We start from the raw sequence: 18,345 nt of genomic DNA on the forward strand, positions 1-18,345 counted from the left end.
CTTTGTGTTAGTTCCAAATATAAAATATAGACCAATTAGAAAAAAATGGTTATATAAATATTAATTAATATTATAATTATAAGTATTGTTAAATATAGAAACATTTCTACAAATAGCAATTATATAAATAGTATAAGCTCTAAAAATTTGACACTTGGCAAACTTGCCAAAAAAACTCATCTTGCTTTTTTCTATTGTATGATAATAAAATGAGAACATTGTTTGGGCAATGATATGACATTGACTAAAAATTTCTTATTTTGACTTTCTAGAACATGAATATATTTACGGCGAATTTCATTTTTTTAACTTTATACAAAATAAAAATATTGACTATGAGATTCTTTAAGTCAAATCTATATCTGAAATTTGAACAAAGTTAAATATTATGATAATAAATTATAAGAATAATTTATCATTATCTTGAAAATAAAATGTAGATGTTGTTGATTGGCTGTAATTTTTGGTAAAACTCATTGTGATATTATCATGTCAAAACTGGTGTCATGACATGCATTCTACTATAGTGAAGTTTTTATTTGTGCAGGCCTTTACCTGATGTCAAGGCCGATGTCATGACATCCGTAGCTGGTTCATCTTTTCTATTACTAATTCTGTTTGTGTGATCTGTTAAGATCCTATGCGCCTTACTTGGAAATATTGGACTACGCCTTACTTGGAAATATTAGATTATGATCTGTTTGATCTTTTCAAGGACGTCTTTAATTGCTCTTATTTTGGTTCCTTGATTTGTGGAAATTAGTTTAATTAGGTTAAAGACTAATTTGGACTCAAGGCCCAGCTGCTGCGTTTTGAAGGCTATATATATTATGAAGAAGCTGCAGCCCGTGCACAAATTTTCGAAGAGAAGTTTTAAGAGGTTTTCGTTATTAGGGTTTTTAAGTTCTAGCTTTCTTGTGAGCCAAACAATTATCATGATGATTGTCTTGGTCTAGGTGTTTTTGTTTGAGTTGTAAGAGGTACTTGAAGCTTTTAAGCAAGAGTATCATTGTACTTGATTGAAGCTTTTAAGCAAGATCAAGTTGTGTCCTTGAAGTGTGTCTTCTATTCATATTCGTTGAGTGTTATTCATCACTGCTGTGATTGAGGGGGAGTGAGTGGAATCTCTGATCTAAGTAGTATTAGGTTGAAGTTGCATTGGGTAGATATTAAGTGACAGGTGTAATCTTGAACTGTATTACTCTAAATTGATACTACTTATAATGGACTTCCTCCCTGGCTTGGTAGCCCCCAGATGTAGGTGTGTTTGCACCGAACTGGGTTAACAACTCTCTTGTGTTGTTTGTTATTTGTTTGTTTCTTTCTTGTTCATTGGTTTAAAATTATTCAGATAGTAGTGTCGTGACATCCTGTTCGACATCACGTATCTGACTCCAGAATTTCAATTGGTATCAGAGCAGGCACCCTGCCTGTTTCTCTTACTGGGTGAGATCTAGGGACATCACTTTCTGGTACTATGGACAAGGAAGGTGGTGGATTTGTGAACAGACCACCCATTCTGGATGGATCTAATTATGATTATTGGAAACCTCGTATGGTGGCTTTTCTGAAATCCTTGGATGGTAAAGCATGGAGAGCTGCAAACAAAGGATGGGAACATCCTGTCACTACTGGAAAAGATGGCAAGTCATCCCTCAAACCTGAGGAAGAATGGGGCAAAGATGAGGAGGAGCTGGCTCTTGGCAACTCTAAAGCTTTAAATGCTCTATTCAATGGAATTGATAGGAATATATTCAGACTAGTACACCACTGTGAACTAGCCAAAGATGTTTGGGATACCCTCAGAACTACTCATGAAGGCACCTCCAAAGTTAAGATGTCAAGACTTCAGTTGCTAACTACAAAGTTTGAGAATCTAAGGATGAAAGATGATGAAAGTATTCATGAGTTTCACATGAATATACTTGAAATTGCTAATACCTCAGGAGCTTTAGGAGAAAAAATGTCTAATGAAAAGCAAGTGAGAAAGATCCTTAGATCCTTGCCGAAGAGATTTGATATGAAAGTCACAGCTATAGAAGAGGCACAGGATATCAGCAATATGAAGGTAGAAGAATTAATTGGATCTCTTCAAACCTTTGAGATGGGGATCAGTGACAATACTGAAAAGAAGAATAAAAATCTAGCTTTTGTGTCCAACTCTCAAGAAGAAGTAGAGGAAGGTGGAGAAGAAAATCTATCTGAATCTATAGCCATGCTTGAAAGACAATTTAACAAAATTATGAGAAGAATGGATCAGAAGCCAAGACCAAATGTCAAGAACATCTCATCTGACACTAACAGATCCTATGACTCTAGCAGAAGAGTAAAACCTGAAGAAAAGTACAATCAAAGCAAAGGAATTCAGTGTCATGGATGTGAAGGATATGGACATATTAGAGCTGAATGTCCCTCAAGAAACAAAAGAAAGGACTGTCAGTCTCCTGGTCTGATGAAGATTCTGAAAGTGATTTTGAAGAAGAATCTGCCAAACATGTCACAGCCCTTACTGGTGTTTGTGTTTCTGATGAAGATTCTAGTGAAGATGAGCTAACCTTTGAAGAATTGGCAGCCTCTTATAGAAAGCTATGTATCAGAAGTGCTGAAGTCTGTCAACAAGGTGAAAAGCAGAAGAAATACATAGTTCAGTTGGAGGCTGATAACAAAGGGCTTCTTGAAACTATATCTGGTCTAAACAGTGAAGTTACCTTGCTAAAATCCAAACTTGATCAGATGTCAAAATCTGTCAAAATGTTAAACAGTGGTTCTGATATGTTGGAAGAGATTTTACAGATTGGAAAGGGTTCAGGAGATATGTCTGGTATAGGATTTGTTGGTGCAAAGAAACATCCTCAAGCTAGTAGTAATGCTAAACCAGAATCTAAGATGTTGAACCCGATGTCAAAACATGTGACTCAACATCATGACAAAAGTAAAATGAAGAGGAAATTTCAAAGATGGAGATGCCATTACTGTGGTAGATTTGGACACATTAAGCCCTTCTGTTTCAGATTATATGGATACCCAGACCAAGCTCCATACTACAGACCCAAGCAGATCATGGCCATCAAGAAGCAACAGTGGACACCTAAAAATATGGCTTTAATAGCTCATACATCTCTCAGAGTATCAACCAAAGAAGATTGGTATTTTGACAGTGGATGTTCCAGACACATGACTGGAATCAAGAATCTATTAGTAGATATCAAAAACCATTCTACTAGCTATGTAACTTTTGGTGATGGAGCTAAAGGAGAAATCAAAGGGGTTGGAAACTAGACTGTTCAGGAGTTCCAAATCTGGAGGGTGTTTTGTTGGTCAAAGGCTTGACTGCTAATCTTATAAGCATTAGTCAACTTTGTGACCAAGGATACCAAGTTAACTTCACTAAAGCTGAGTGTGTGGTTACTAATGAAGGAAAGGAAGTAGTAATGAGGGGAGTCAGATCCAAAGATAACTGTTACTTGTGGGTTTCTCATGAATCTAGCTACTCAACTGTATGTTCTAAAGAAGAAGAAGCAAAGTTGTGGCATCAAAAACTTGGTCACCTTCATCTAAGAGGTATGAAAAGGATTATTTCTATGGAAGCTGTGAGAGGAATTCCCAAGTTACAAATTGATGAAGGAAGAATATGTGGTGAATGTCAGGTAGGAAAACAAACCAGGATGTCACATCCAAAGGTTAGACATCTGACTACTTCCAGAGTTCTAGAACTGCTTCATATGGACTTGATGGGACCTATGCAAATGGAAAGTCTTGGTGGAAAGAAATATGCTTATGTGGTTGTGGACGACTACTCCAGATACACTTGGATAAACTTCACCAGAGAGAAGTCAGATGTGTTTGATGTATTCAAAGACCTGTGTCAAAGAATTCAAAGGGAAAAGGAAAATGGTGTTGTGAGAATTAGAAGTAATGGTTACAGGAAAGGAGGGATAGATAAAACTCTTTTTGTTAAAGATGAAGGAGGAAAGATCCTGATTGCTCAAATCTATGTGGATGATATTGTGTTTGGTGGGATGTCAGACAAGATGATTAGACATTTTGTTGATCAGATGCAATCAGAATTTGAAATGAGTCCAGTTGGAGAATTAACTTACTTTCTTGGGCTGCAAGTTAAACAGATGGAAGACTCAATTTTTCTCTCTCAGAGCACGTATGCCAGAAACATTGTCAAAAAATTTGGGATGGAAAATGCTAGTCACAAAAGAACACCTGCACCTACTCATTTAAAATTGTCCAAAGATGAAAAGGGCACTAATGTTGATCAAAGTTTGTATAGAAGCATGATAGGAAGCTTGTTGTATCTCACAGCTAGTAGGCTTGATATTGCTTTTGCTGTTGGGGTGTGTGCTAGATATCAAGCAGAGGCCAAGATCAGTCACATAAATCAAGTCAAGAGGATTCTGAAATATGTGAATGGTACTTGTGAGTATGGTATGCTCTACTCTCATGGGTGTGAACCAATTCTCACTGGATATTGTGATGCAGATTGGGCTGGAAGTGCTGATGACAGAAAAAGTACATCAGGAGGATGTTTCTTCTTGGGGAATAACCTTATCTCATGGTTCAGCAAGAAACAAAATTGTGTATCCCTATCCACTGCAGAGGCAGAATACATTGCAGCAGGAAGTAGTTGTTCTCAACTTGTTTGGATGAAACAAATGTTAACAGAATATAATGTCACACAAGATGTCATGACATTATATTGTGACAACCTAAGTGCCATTAATATTTCAAAGAATCCTATCCAGCATAGTAGGACCAAGCACATTGATATTAGGCATCACTTCATAAGAGATCTTGTTGAAGATAAAGTAATTGCCTTGGAACATGTTGCTACTAACCCTCAACTGGCTGATATTTTCACAAAAGCTTTGGATGCTAATCAATTTGAAAATTTGAGAAGTAAGCTAGGTATTTGTCTTTGTGAGGAATTCTAGAAATTAACCGTTTGTGGGGCCAATAGTATTCTATTCTCCAAATATTTGTTATCATTGCATATTAAAGTGTATTTTCCCCCTCACTTTCACTCCTTCCAAACGGTCCCTATTCCCACAAATGTCCTAAGTGATGTCCCTGACATCCCTTCAAAGAAGAAGATTGCTGTCACCAAATCCTCCACAAAGGTTCGTGATGTTCCCTTGGACAACATTTATTTGCACTATGCTTCAAATGCTATCTAGTGGAAGTTTGTTTATCAGAGAAGACTGGCTCTGGAAAGAGAGCTTGCAAATGATGCACTGGAATGTCAAGAGGTCATGAAGCTCATCAAATCTGCAGGTTTGCTTAAAACTGTTACTCATCTTTCTAAATGCTATGAAATGCTCGTGAAGGAGTTTATAGTAAATTTGTCTCAAGATTGTGCTGATGGGAAAGCTGGGGATTTTCATAAGGTGTATGTTAGAAGAAAATGTATAGATTTCTCCCCAACTGTTGTCAACCTCTATCTAGGTAGGGATGATGAGGCTCAACCTGAGCTTGAAGTGACTGACAATGAGGTGTGCAAAGTTATCACTGGTGGTAAGGTTAAGAAATGGCCCATAAAGAGTAAATTGTCTGCTAGTCTCCTTAATGTCAGGTATGCTTTGCTGCACAAAATTGGTGCTGCTAACTGGGTGCCTACCAATCACACTTCTACCATTGTTGTTGGCCTAGGTAGATTCATATATGCTGTGGGAACCAAGACAAAGTTTGATTATGGAACTTACATATTTGATCAAACTATGAGGCATGTTGGTACCTCTGCTACCAAGCTACCCATTGCTTTTCCATCCCTGATATGTGGGATAATCCTCAAGCAATACCCTGGAATTCTGAAAGCTAAAGACTCTGTGTGTAAGAGGGAGAGTGCTTTGTCCTTCCACTATAAGCTGCTCCAAAGGTCAGATGACATAACATCTGCTGGGACATCACAAACCAGCAAATCTGTGAAAAAATCCTCTCTTATTGCTGAGCTGAAAGAGACTTGTAAAGAGTTGGACAATAGGAAGATGAAGCTTGAAAAGCTCATTCAACGACTTGAGCAGTCTGCAGATAATGATCATGCTGGTGGAAGTGATGGTGAAACTAATGATGAAGAAAATGGTGCTGATAGTGGTGATGATGAAGAGGCTGAGGATAGTGAGGGTGCTGAAGAGACTGGGAGTAGTGATGCTGGTGAAGAGACTGGTGGCTCTAGTGATGAAGAGACTGGTGGATCTGACAATTAGCCCTACTTCATTTATGCTGTTTTCTCTTTTGAGTGACTTGGTGTTTCTCTTTTTATACTTTTGGTTTGGCTTCCTTTTGTGGCTAAAAAGGGGGAGTGATGGATTTTTTGGATATTTTCTGGTATTCTGTAACAGATGTTTAAATAGATGTTTTCTGGATTTTCTGGTTTTCTGGTGATTTAACAAGCTGGTTGTTGTTTCCCTTCTGCTACAGAATTTATTTTTCTGTATTCTTGGTGTTGTGATCTGCTGCTTGTGCTCTGATATTATATGGTTACATCTATTCGTGTTTTAGCCAAAAATTTGCCAAAGGGGGAGTTTGTAGATGTTGTTGATTGGCTGTAATTTTTGGTAAAACTCATTGTGATATTATCATGTCAAAACTGTTGTCATGACATGCATTCTACTATAGTGAAGTTTTTATTTGTGCAGGCCTTTACCTGATGTCAAGGCCGATGTCATGACATCCGTAGCTGGTTCATCTTTTCTGTTACTAATTCTGTTTGTGTGATCTGTTAAGATCCTATGCGCCTTACTTGGAAATATTGGACTGCGCCTTACTTGGAAATATTAGATTATGATCTGTTTGATCATTTCAAGGACGTCTTTAATTGCTCTTATTTTGGTTCCTTGATTTGTGGAAAGTAGTTTAATTAGGTTAAACACTAATTTGGATTCAAGGCCCAGCTGCTGCGTTTTGAAGGCTATATATATTATGAAGAAGCTGCAGCCCGTGCACAGATTTTCGAAGAGAAGTTTTAAGAGGTTTTCGTTATTAGGGTTTTTAAGTTCTAGCTTTCTTGTGAGCCAAACAATCATCATGATGATTGTCTTGGTCTAGGTGTTTTTGTTTGAGTTGTAAGAGGTACTTGAAGCTTTTAGGAAAGAGTATCATTGTACTTGATTGAAGCTTTTAAGCAAGATCAAGTTGTGTCCTTGAAGTGTGTCTTTTATTCATATTCGTTGAGTGTTATTCATCACTGCTGTGATTGAGGGGGAGTGAGTGGAATCTCTGATCTAAGTAGTATTAGGTTGAAGTTGCATTGGGTAGATATTAAGTGAAAGGTGTAATCTTGAACTGTATTACTCTAAATTGATACTACTTATAGTGGACTTCCTCCCTGGCTTGGTAGCCCCCAGATGTAGGTGTGTTTGCACCGAACTGGGTTAACAACTCTCTTGTGTTGTTTGTTATTTGTTTGTTTCTTTCTTGTTCATTGGTTTAAAATTATTCAGATAGTAGTGTCGTGACATCCTGTTCGACATCACGTATCTGACTCCAGAATTTCATAAAATATACAAAATAATTTTATTATGATGGTTAAAATATTTGATTCACATATACTCTATATACTCTAGGATAATTTCATTAGGCTCGAGACAAGTGAAGCTCACAGCCCAAAGAAGTTGAGAAAGGTCTATTGAAGTATCGAGTTGATTCGACCTTGAATTCCTCGACTGTAACTTGAATTGTCTGATCCCAATCCATGCCTATCACTTAGCCATCTATCCATCTTACGTGGAAAAAGATGGTTTATTAGAGAAAGCTATTTTGGTCTCTTAGTAAAAGAGGAAATTGTCCCTCTAAATTAGGAGTAATACAATAAATAACACTTTTTATGACGAATATTTCACCCCGAACATGCTAAAAATCAAGAGTATAAGTCATTAGAGCGTCATGTTTGATTAAAAAAATTAAACAACCTTTTCCTCAATTATAAGAAAACCGAGGTAACGTATCTATAAGTGAGCGTCATATTTAATCCATAAAAAAATAATAAATCTATCCCTCTATTTTTTTTGTTTGTAAATCGAGGGAAAATAGCTATAAGGGATATCACTTTGATTCCCTATTGCAATATTTAATGTTTTTTTCATTAATTTCTCACCTGGCGTCTTTGTAGCTTAACTTTATTTTAGTTTTTTTCCTTTTTTTATTTATTAATTATTAATTCTCAAAATATTTGTTATCAATAAAAAAATGCAATAATAGGAAAAGAAATATTTTATTGATAATCAATTACGGGTTTAAAAAAATAGGACAATAGATAACCATTCCACATATTCAAACTTCAGACTCCACTTAACTTCAATAGTATCCCCTATTGACTATATCTAAATGGGAGAAAAGTTCAAAATGAACTCTTCCATATGGTATGAGGAAAGTTATTTCCTCCTGAGAGATGCTTATCATTTCCTTTAAGAAGTTAAAAATGGTAAAAGGAAGATTTACTCTTACGTTGTAGGTAAGGAATTACAAAAGATGTTTGTCATGTCAAGTAAGTGTTTATAGTTGTTTCTTTATTAGACGAAGAATTGACACTAGAAGTTGATACCAAACTCTTGCAGTTTGAAGTAGAGTAGCCGAATTGGTGAACTTATCGTTGTTGGCATAAATTAGGAAAAGATGGGTTGAGTATACATTGTTGGATTTATAATTTTCAACATAACTACCTTTCTCTTCATAGTTTATTGTATGAGCAATAAGTGATGGAGTAATGGTGATAGGAGAGTCATTAACATAAGACTGGATTGACGTAGCATCATGACCAGATGGCACAACGGAGGAATTTAACGAGAACTCTTTAAATAGATAAGTGTAAATGGATCCATTGAAGAATGTCAAAGTAATCATTCAATTCTTATTTAGAAATATTTTTCCTTAGAAAAAAACATTTTGTTAGAACAAGATTGAGAATCTATGTTCAGAATCTTGTTTTGATGATAACAAGCATATATTTTGTGACAAACAATTTTATTATTAATGGTTTCAATTAGTATGCAGATATTATGCTTATACAGGATTCACCAGAAAAAGAGCACAATGAATACACCAGAAACAGGCTCATATATGAAAGAATACATGAACAATCAAACATTCAGAAGATTAACAAATTCAATGACATCAGTCGTCAGATGTTCTGATCCAGAACACATCAAACAACCAAATTCAGCCGATCAAGAAGCAAACAAGCAAAGATGGAAAACAAGCGTATACAGAAAGAGTACGCAACAAGAACAATATTACAGGAAGCTTTTGCATTATCAGAAGATCACGCAAGTAAAAAGATCAAAAGTTCTGAAGTTAGAAGTTCTGAAGACACAACGCTGTGACATGCAAGATACAAACATTAACAGAAGTCACTTGTGAACCAATGAAGAATCTATAGCTCAGCATACAGATTAAATAAAATATAAAGAGCATGAATCAAAGGGAAAGTCGTTAGAAACATCACCACATGAAAAACGGCTACAACATTTAATAAGAACAACTCCCAAGGTTAAAAGAAGAAGCAAGCCACATGCAGCGCGTTGAAAAAAGACATGCTTAACAAAAGAAGCATGCCATCAACTGCAATCATCATATTGAGGATAAGGTTCTGCCGAGAACAACACTTGTCACAAAAGGCTCAATCTATACTAAGCATTAAAAGAAACATTCAAACAAATCTCAACGACTAGATTCCAACAGTAACATACCAAGCTCTATAAATAGATCAAAATTTCAAACTTGAATGTATACGCCCATGTGAAACAACTGGATCAAAATCATCAAATGAAATCAGTGAAGTTGCCATCGATTTTTTATTTATCCTACAAAACGGGAAAGGAACAAAGGTCTTACAACCAAGAGAAAGGGTAAGGGTGTCGGTTACACAAGAAGAAGGGGTTAGCACTCCTCACGTCCATCGTACTCGACGCGATCCGCTCTTGTTAGTATAAATCTAAAGGTGTTATCTAAAAGTCTAACCTAAAATCTAAAGGGAAACTCACGAAAAAGATAGAGAAAAGAAACACGGGGAAACAAAAGAAATATATACAAGATTGTGCTCGTTTAGGCCCGCGACCTAATGTGTACGTATCCCGATTAAGGAATTAGAGCAGCTGTAGTTCGGCCCAAAAGATTTTGTGTGTGCGTGTGTGATGTTAAATGTTGCATTCCACTGTTGCTCGAACTTTGTAGACTTACATAATTGTCATGGAACGGAGTTAACATGTGCATAAAAGAAAATAGAACAAAACATTTTGAAAGGAAAAGAAAACATAAAAAAAAATATATATATATATATACAAATGTAAGCTAAAAAGAAAATAAACAAGTTAACCATTTAATCAATTAATTAAAAATTGATTAAATTAATTAACCAAAACTAAGAAAAAATCAATTAATAAATTAATCGATTTTACTTATTAGAGATCAACTAATTAAATCAATATTTAACTTATTGTTTAAAAGATTAAAGTGTGAAATAAAATCAAATAGGAGAAAATAAAATATTTTTTTGAATTTTTTAATATGAAAATAAAATCGAAATCTACGAGCATGTTTTTTGTATTGTTTGAAATAAAACAAAACACAAAAAAAAAAATTAGAAACAAATAACAAAAAAATAAAAATTGGCTAAAAATGAAATAAAGAGGTGCATATAGAAACAGGGGTCTAGCGAATGTCAAGGGGAGGATGGGCTGCCTTGTGCAGGCCCATCAATTAAGTCCAAAATGATCAGGATGGTTGCATTCAGAAATTGGTGGGTGTAAAGAGGAAAACGCACGGGGTTGGTAATAGAAACCAAAAGATGCTAGCCGCACAACCTTCACTTCTTACTTATCTAACTTCACGATAACTCTGCATTCCTCCCCTGTTCCTCTCAAACATATATTCTTCACACACAATTTCTCCATGTCCTAATCTTTCTCTCAGCCTTTACACGATATGCTTCTGCCTCTGTGCTCTCATAAAGCTCACGGTATCTCCACTAGGAACATAACAACAAATACCATTTCTCTCTCTATTGGTTCTCAGAACTCAAACAACAGTGAAACTCTCTCTTACTCGGTTTACATGGTTACACTATGGTTCTTAGTCCAAAATAAAATGATTCAAACATTCTATATCACAACAACAATCTAAAATAATAAACGTCAACGAAGCAACACACAACAATGGCAGCCTAGCGTTTAAAACAATATGAGGGAAGTCACAGGGTCGGAGCAAGTCTGACGATTCTCCGTTACCGACGAGGAACAAGAAAACCAAAAGTAAGACTTGTGCTGCTTCCTCTTCTTTTCTGAAAATAAATAGGAAGTTTTATGGTGGCTAAAGTCTGATTACTGTGTTTCAGACGCTGGTGAACCGATGGTGTCGCCGCTTCGTGTAGGTTGCATATTTTATACAAATTGTTGTGTTGATGATGATGTGATGCGTCAAAATGGGATGGTCGGTGAAGATTTGATGAAACTGAAGCAGACGCGTCGGAGCGTAATTTGTGTTCAAGTAAAATGAACGTTGAAGGTTTGAATTGTGTATGCAGGTTGAAGAATGACCCAATGCCTTGGAGTAAACTCCAAGAAATTCCAAACAAACACAATACAATTAAAGTATCAAGAACTCAGATGAAACTCCAAAGTGTTGGGGTCAAGGTCCTAATTATAAATCCATAGGTCCATCCTCCAAGCTAAGGGTAAGGTAGCCAAAGTCCAAGTCCACATTAAGTCTTTTATAATTCAAGTTAATTGTTAGTATTTTAAGCACAAAATAAAAGTATGGTCCAAGTGGACAAAAAGAAAAGTGCATAAACATAAACATGATAAAGAATGATAGTTGTTAATATAAAGCATAAAGCATAAAAATAAAGAATACAATAAAAGAAGCATAAAAATAAAAGTTAGAAGTTAATTGTTAGAAATTAGTAGTTAGTAGTTAGCTTAAATAATCAATAATGGATGACCAATGAACTTAGGTTAAAGTTTATGAAAACTTGTCAGAAGATTGATATAATCAAAGCCTCTACACATAAAGCTTTCAAAGTTTTTGAACTAATTTTCAAATAGTCAACCATCCTTGGGCTTGTAAACATAAGTTTAGGCCACAGATGATCATTCTCTGATACGGGACAAAGAAAAAAAAGGGGAAGAAATGAATTAGAACCATAATGTCCAGATGGATTTCTTTTTATATTTATGGGATTTCAACTTGATGATTCATCATAGGATTGATAGAATCAAAGCCTCTACACAATGAATTCAAACAAGACTTACACCCACTAATCAAAGAAAAAGAATAAATGGAAGATAACTCAAACTATCATTAATATGGTTCATCTAATATTATGGATTCGATTCTTTCAAACCTAACAACATCCTAGATCCAATGATATTAATGAAGCCAAGTCAAGGTATCATAAAATATTCACAATATCTTACCCAAATTATAAGGAAACAAAACTATAATTTAAAACAAATAAAAGGGATTTTAAAATGGTCTAAAATAAGAAATTATTGATGAAATACTTAAGTGGTATATAAACACCAAATAAATTTCTCATAAGACCATAATAAAATCAGAAAAACTATATATGATTTTTATAAAATGGTTTCATAATTTTCCGAAACTCAAAATTATTTTAAATTGATTAATTAGTTGGAATTTTGTGATGCAATACATAACTGGTAACATAACATCAAACAAAAATCCAAAAAATTCACCATAGGTCAAACATAAGTCAACAAGTGCTGACAAATTCTTTATAATTTTTGAAAGTCGGAAAATAATTTAAACCAATTAAAATCTACGCAAACAAAGTAAAAATCAAGAAAAATATCAAAGCTCAAAATTAAATTCCACAAAAATATTCATTAAATCAGAAAATTATAAAAGCATTTTTATGAATTTTTTGGGAATTTTTTAATGTGATTTGGTATTTTAAATGAATTAAAGAAACAAAAAGCATTTTAAAAAAAGAAAAGAGAATATCAGATCTAATGCAATGCGACACACCATAAGAAGATGCGCTCATCAATGCATGCCATCAGACCTTTTCATTAATGCGCTGACAAGATCTCAGTATAGGGCGTATCATGAACTTTAGTCAAAATGAGTGCAACATGATTTAAAAAGTCAAGTCAATGAAAACATTTCAAAGGACACGCTATAATTGGCTGGATGAGGACATCTCATCATCTTCAACCTCAAGCTTCAAAAATCTCAAGGAATTTGGAGAAAAATGAAGATCAACCAAAGTGTAAAACTCATTGTGGCATCATTTGACTTGTCTCATCAAGACGATCTCATCTGTATCCTCGCAAAAAATTTATTTAGGATACATCTTACTAAATTTGGAAAAAAACCATAGAAATCACAAAAAGTAAAACCACCATGAAATGCTTAAAACTCAACCAAATTCAAAAGCAGAAGAAGCTTCAACTTTAGGGAGATTTAGTCATAGTTTTGATTGTTAATTCGGTAGTTAATTGTATTACATGACCGATTTAGTGACGTTCAAATTTTATGAACATGATGTTAAAACTCAATGGTTATAGTGATTGAAATTTTTTAATCACTAATTCGATAACTACAAGCAAATTTTCTTTAGTGGGGAGACATTCTGTTTATAAAATCCTTTTTCAATGAATATTATATTTTCTTGCTCCCGTAAACACTCATCTTTTTTTCTTTAATATGGCGAGAAAACCTAATCAGACCCAAAAAACAAAGCTAGTAGGGCTATCACTATTCCTTATCATGGATCAAGAAAGGTTTCCTAATCGCAGGATAGAGATGACCACAATCCCTCGAGTCACATATGGTTTAACGAGGGACAAAAGTTAATTTTTTTTAAATCTTGCCAGCTGTCTTTTTCGATTCCATAATTAATTTCTGTAGCAATACACGTTTAGTAAATTTAATTCACATAATATTATTTATATTCAAACATTCGAAGACAAAGAAATCCCACATAAAGAGTATTTATATTCAAACATTCAAAGACATACAAATCCCAAAGGTAACGGTAAAAATAACTCTTAATTTATTAGGAGGAGTCTCTATTATTTATTTTAATGAAAAGATAAACAAAACATAATGATAGCTATTTTTTTGGTGGATCATATAACTTATCGTCACATTTGCATTTCCATATTTCCGCATCTGGTGACACTGGCACAAGGATAGGATTGCAAGGACTACAATTTCCACAACTGTCTTGGCAACTTGGAGGTTGTGACCCAATTTTACTAAAAACCTTTCTTGACAATAAACCCTTGAACTCATTGGATTTGATTTGCGGCACAAGCTTCTCTTCAATTTTCTCAATATGCTAAAATAAACATGACAGTTAACTATAAATTATTATTAAGTCAATACAACTACAATAATCATTTTTATCAAATGTACTACAAAAGTTTTTATTTACAAATATTAGGAATTTAGTATAGTTTAATAATAGTAATTTATGTTTTAACAAATTTTTTTAAAACTAGATAGAATCGGCTGGTTGAACCTGTTCAACCTTGAACCGTTATCTAGTCTGATTCAGTTTGAACCGACAAGTCATTATGTCTATAAAATTGGAATAAAATTGTTTCAATCGCAAGAAACTAATATAACCTTAAAACCGAGAACGGTGTTTGTGGATCAAACGGTTCAAAAAAAAATTTTACTTCTCTTGTTTTCTTTGTTTAACTCTAAAAATAATTGATTATAACAAACATTTAAAATTGAAAGGATGGAAAATAAAGAATAAACTTGAAAGACTAGAAGATAATGCAAATGTAAACTGAAAAGGAAGAAATATTGTAGTGTTTGTTGGACATGAGATAAGTGATGGTTGGTCTTGGAAGAGATGAAAAAAATTATACTGATAAAGAACTTGTGCCTTTGAGTGAAGGAATTAAGACAATATATAAATATTGATCCTAAACTAGTTTTTTATTTGTTATCGCGCCTTACATTTCATTCTTCTTCTATTATAAGCTTGTTTATTAGTACTACGTTTATTATTTGAGAATTTTATTTTATAAATAATTATAAAAATTAATTTTATTAATTAAGACATTTAGTAATATATTTATTTTATCTTTTTAGTTAAATAAAATATATGGTTTAACCACAGTTAAATCGATTGAACCTTGACCCATATATTTTAACAATTCATTCTCCGATTCGGTTTTTAAAACATTGGTTTTAACTTGAAACAAATATCAAATAATAATAAAGATTATAAATATTAAAAAAACATATAAATAGTATTAAGGAGAATGATGTTATACCTGAATATCTATCTCATTTTTTAAAGTCATGGAACGTGTATCTTCTACAATATAAAATATTAGGTGTTAATAAAATGAAGATGTAATATAAATATAATATTTAATAAATAAATGTATAATTTGTTAGTAAAATCAGAAATCAATATAAAATGAATTTTTTAATGTTTTTTAATGCATAACCACCATTCATAAATGCAATTTTTAGGATAATTAAAATAAATTTAGAATATTAAAGAAAAAAATTAATGATTATAATTGAAACAATATAAAATATATTTATACTTTAATCTTTAATTTTTTTTTTAAGATAAAGAGAAATATATTAAAAAATAAGAGGATACAAAAAGGAGAAAAAAAAGGGTCCCTTAGTTACAAAGCCGAATCCTAGGGATGTCCTCTTTGTCCATCAAAAATTGCCTATATAAGTCAAGTAGATGTGCGTGATCATGAAGTTTAAAAATAATGTTTAAATAAAAATAGCATTATTAGTTAAGAAGAAATGGAGAAGTATAATATCAAAGAATTGATACCTCTTGATTTAATGGATGAGGCAATAATAGAACTAAACATCACTGAGAACAAGAAAAATGTTACAAAATAAAGCTGAGTTTTGTTTATTAACATTGTAAAAGTACTAAACACTACTCTTTTTTTGTTGTTGAAAAAACGGAATCACTACAATTATATATGATAACATTATTTTACTAGTATTTATACTCGTGCGAGGCACAGACAAAAGGACAAGGGGCGCTCAGGGATGGTTTATTTATTAATCAATAAATAAAATTTATTAGCAAAATTGAATAACAAATAAATAAAATAAAAAAAACTATGCTACGAAAGGATTTAATTTTAACTAATTTTTTTTAAAACTTTATTAAGTAAAAAACAAATAATCTAAAAAGGATTTAATATTTATTTTATTTCAAATTATTTTATATCAAAATAATGAAAAACAAATTTAACCAAAAAAGAACAAAATCGTCCATAGTAAAAAATAATTATTTTGACTATTTATTATTTAATTAATGAATATCCACAGCTCGCTACCTCCATGACTTCAATTTTTTATTAACATCGCATTTATTTAGCTTTAAAAATAAAGACCAAATCAAAAGCCACATTTATTATTTTATTAAATTCTAACATTTTCCTATTTTAATTTTAATTTTAATTTTGTTGTCTATAACTATTATATTATTAAACAATAGAGTTATTAGTAATATTGTTTATTATTATCTACTAATGTGTCTACAAAAATTACATTAATTGATAGTTGCTTAATCAACCTAGTTAATCAGTGTATTCGGTAATGATATCACTTGTGTGTTTCAATTTTTTAAAATAGAGAGACGGTGTGAATTACAATATATGTGAAAAAATAAAATATGAAAAACAAACAAAATACTGATAGACAAATATGTGTATTCACCAATCATATGTTTTTTTTTCCTCCCTAAATTCATAAAATAAATTATACTTAATTGACTTAATCAATTTTCATAAAAACAAAATGATATTGTCATCTTCAAATTTAATTTCACCATTTATAAATCTATGGTATTATTTTTTTTCTTCATATTAAAACACAACATAAAATATTAATTTTTTTTTAGTTTATAACTTAAACTCATTTGCATTTTTAGGTCTTTTACAAAAAAATATATTTATTTTATAGTAAAATAGCACAATTTAAAAAAATATACTCTATTTTATTTGATTTGCATATGTCTAAAATTAAATAAAATATATCATAAATATTAAATAATTTATTTTAATTTTATACAAATAAGATAATTAATTCTAATAGAGATAAAATATACACTCTCTTATCTATAATAATTTTGTGTGTGCAGTTTTTAAGTCTTTTAGCAATAATATAGTTATCTTATAATCAACAATATAATTATTTATTAAAAATATATTTATTTTAGAAGCATGTTGTCTAATTATTTAAGAATTATAGTCTTTTTAAATATGAAACCACTCATATCATGGAAAATAATTAATTTAAATTTGTTAAATCATAATATTTATTCTCTCATTTTTTTAATTTTTAGTTTTAAAAATGAAGAAAAAAAGTAATAAAAATGTGATATAATAAGTATAGTATTAATTTATTATTAAATCTTGCACTGAACCTACAAATAAATGATTAGTAAACCCCGTAATTAATTACATCTAATTAAATAAATCAATAAATATTTTTTTTTATTTTGATGTTTTTATTATAATTATATGATAAATGTCTCATAAATATGATGTTAAATAATATCGTTGTTAATACAAAACTAAAATATTTAAAAGATTCAAATATATTTGAATAAAGAAAATTAATTCTGCAATAATTACATAATTTTACAATATTAATTATTAATTAGGATAAATTGTGATATTTTTTCTCATCCTGCCTATGAAGAGTGATTTATAGATTGACATCTTCTCATTTATTATATCACAAATATTATGTAAAAATAAAAATAAAAAGATGTTTGCAATTTTTTTACTAGATGATTATATCCCATAAGTAACCATTTAAAAATCAAAAAGATTTGGATAATATTTTATCAACTATATTATTTAAATTTTTGAAATCACATGTTTATCAACTATATTACGTGGGAAGTAGAATTGCTTTTGGGCGGTCATTATTAATTAGTTGTATATCAACATTAATGTATTTTAAACATAAATAACAATAAGCACAATCATTTATGGGAAAGATTACTATAAATAGAATATTTAAAAGGGTAATGCTAACTTGTGCCCCAATGGCACATGTTTAGAAATCTATAAATGGAATGTTTTTGTTGAATATAGAAACTTTGTGTTTGAAAATTGTGCATCGATTTGATTAAAAGTTCATAATTAATTTATTTATTTATTTTTTCAATACAAATTTTCTATTTATATTTTCTTAACATGTGCCCTTGGGGCACAAGTTAGCACTACCCTATTTAAAAATCAAAAAGATTTGGATAATATTTTATCAACTATATTATTTAAATTTTTGAAATCACATGTTTATCAACTATATTACGTGGGAAGTAGAATTGCTTTTGGGCGGTCATTATTAATTAGCTGT

This window comes from Vicia villosa, linkage group LG7 (genome assembly GCF_029867415.1).
Source record: "Vicia villosa cultivar HV-30 ecotype Madison, WI linkage group LG7, Vvil1.0, whole genome shotgun sequence".
In the NCBI taxonomy this organism is placed as follows: Eukaryota; Viridiplantae; Streptophyta; class Magnoliopsida; order Fabales; family Fabaceae; genus Vicia; species Vicia villosa.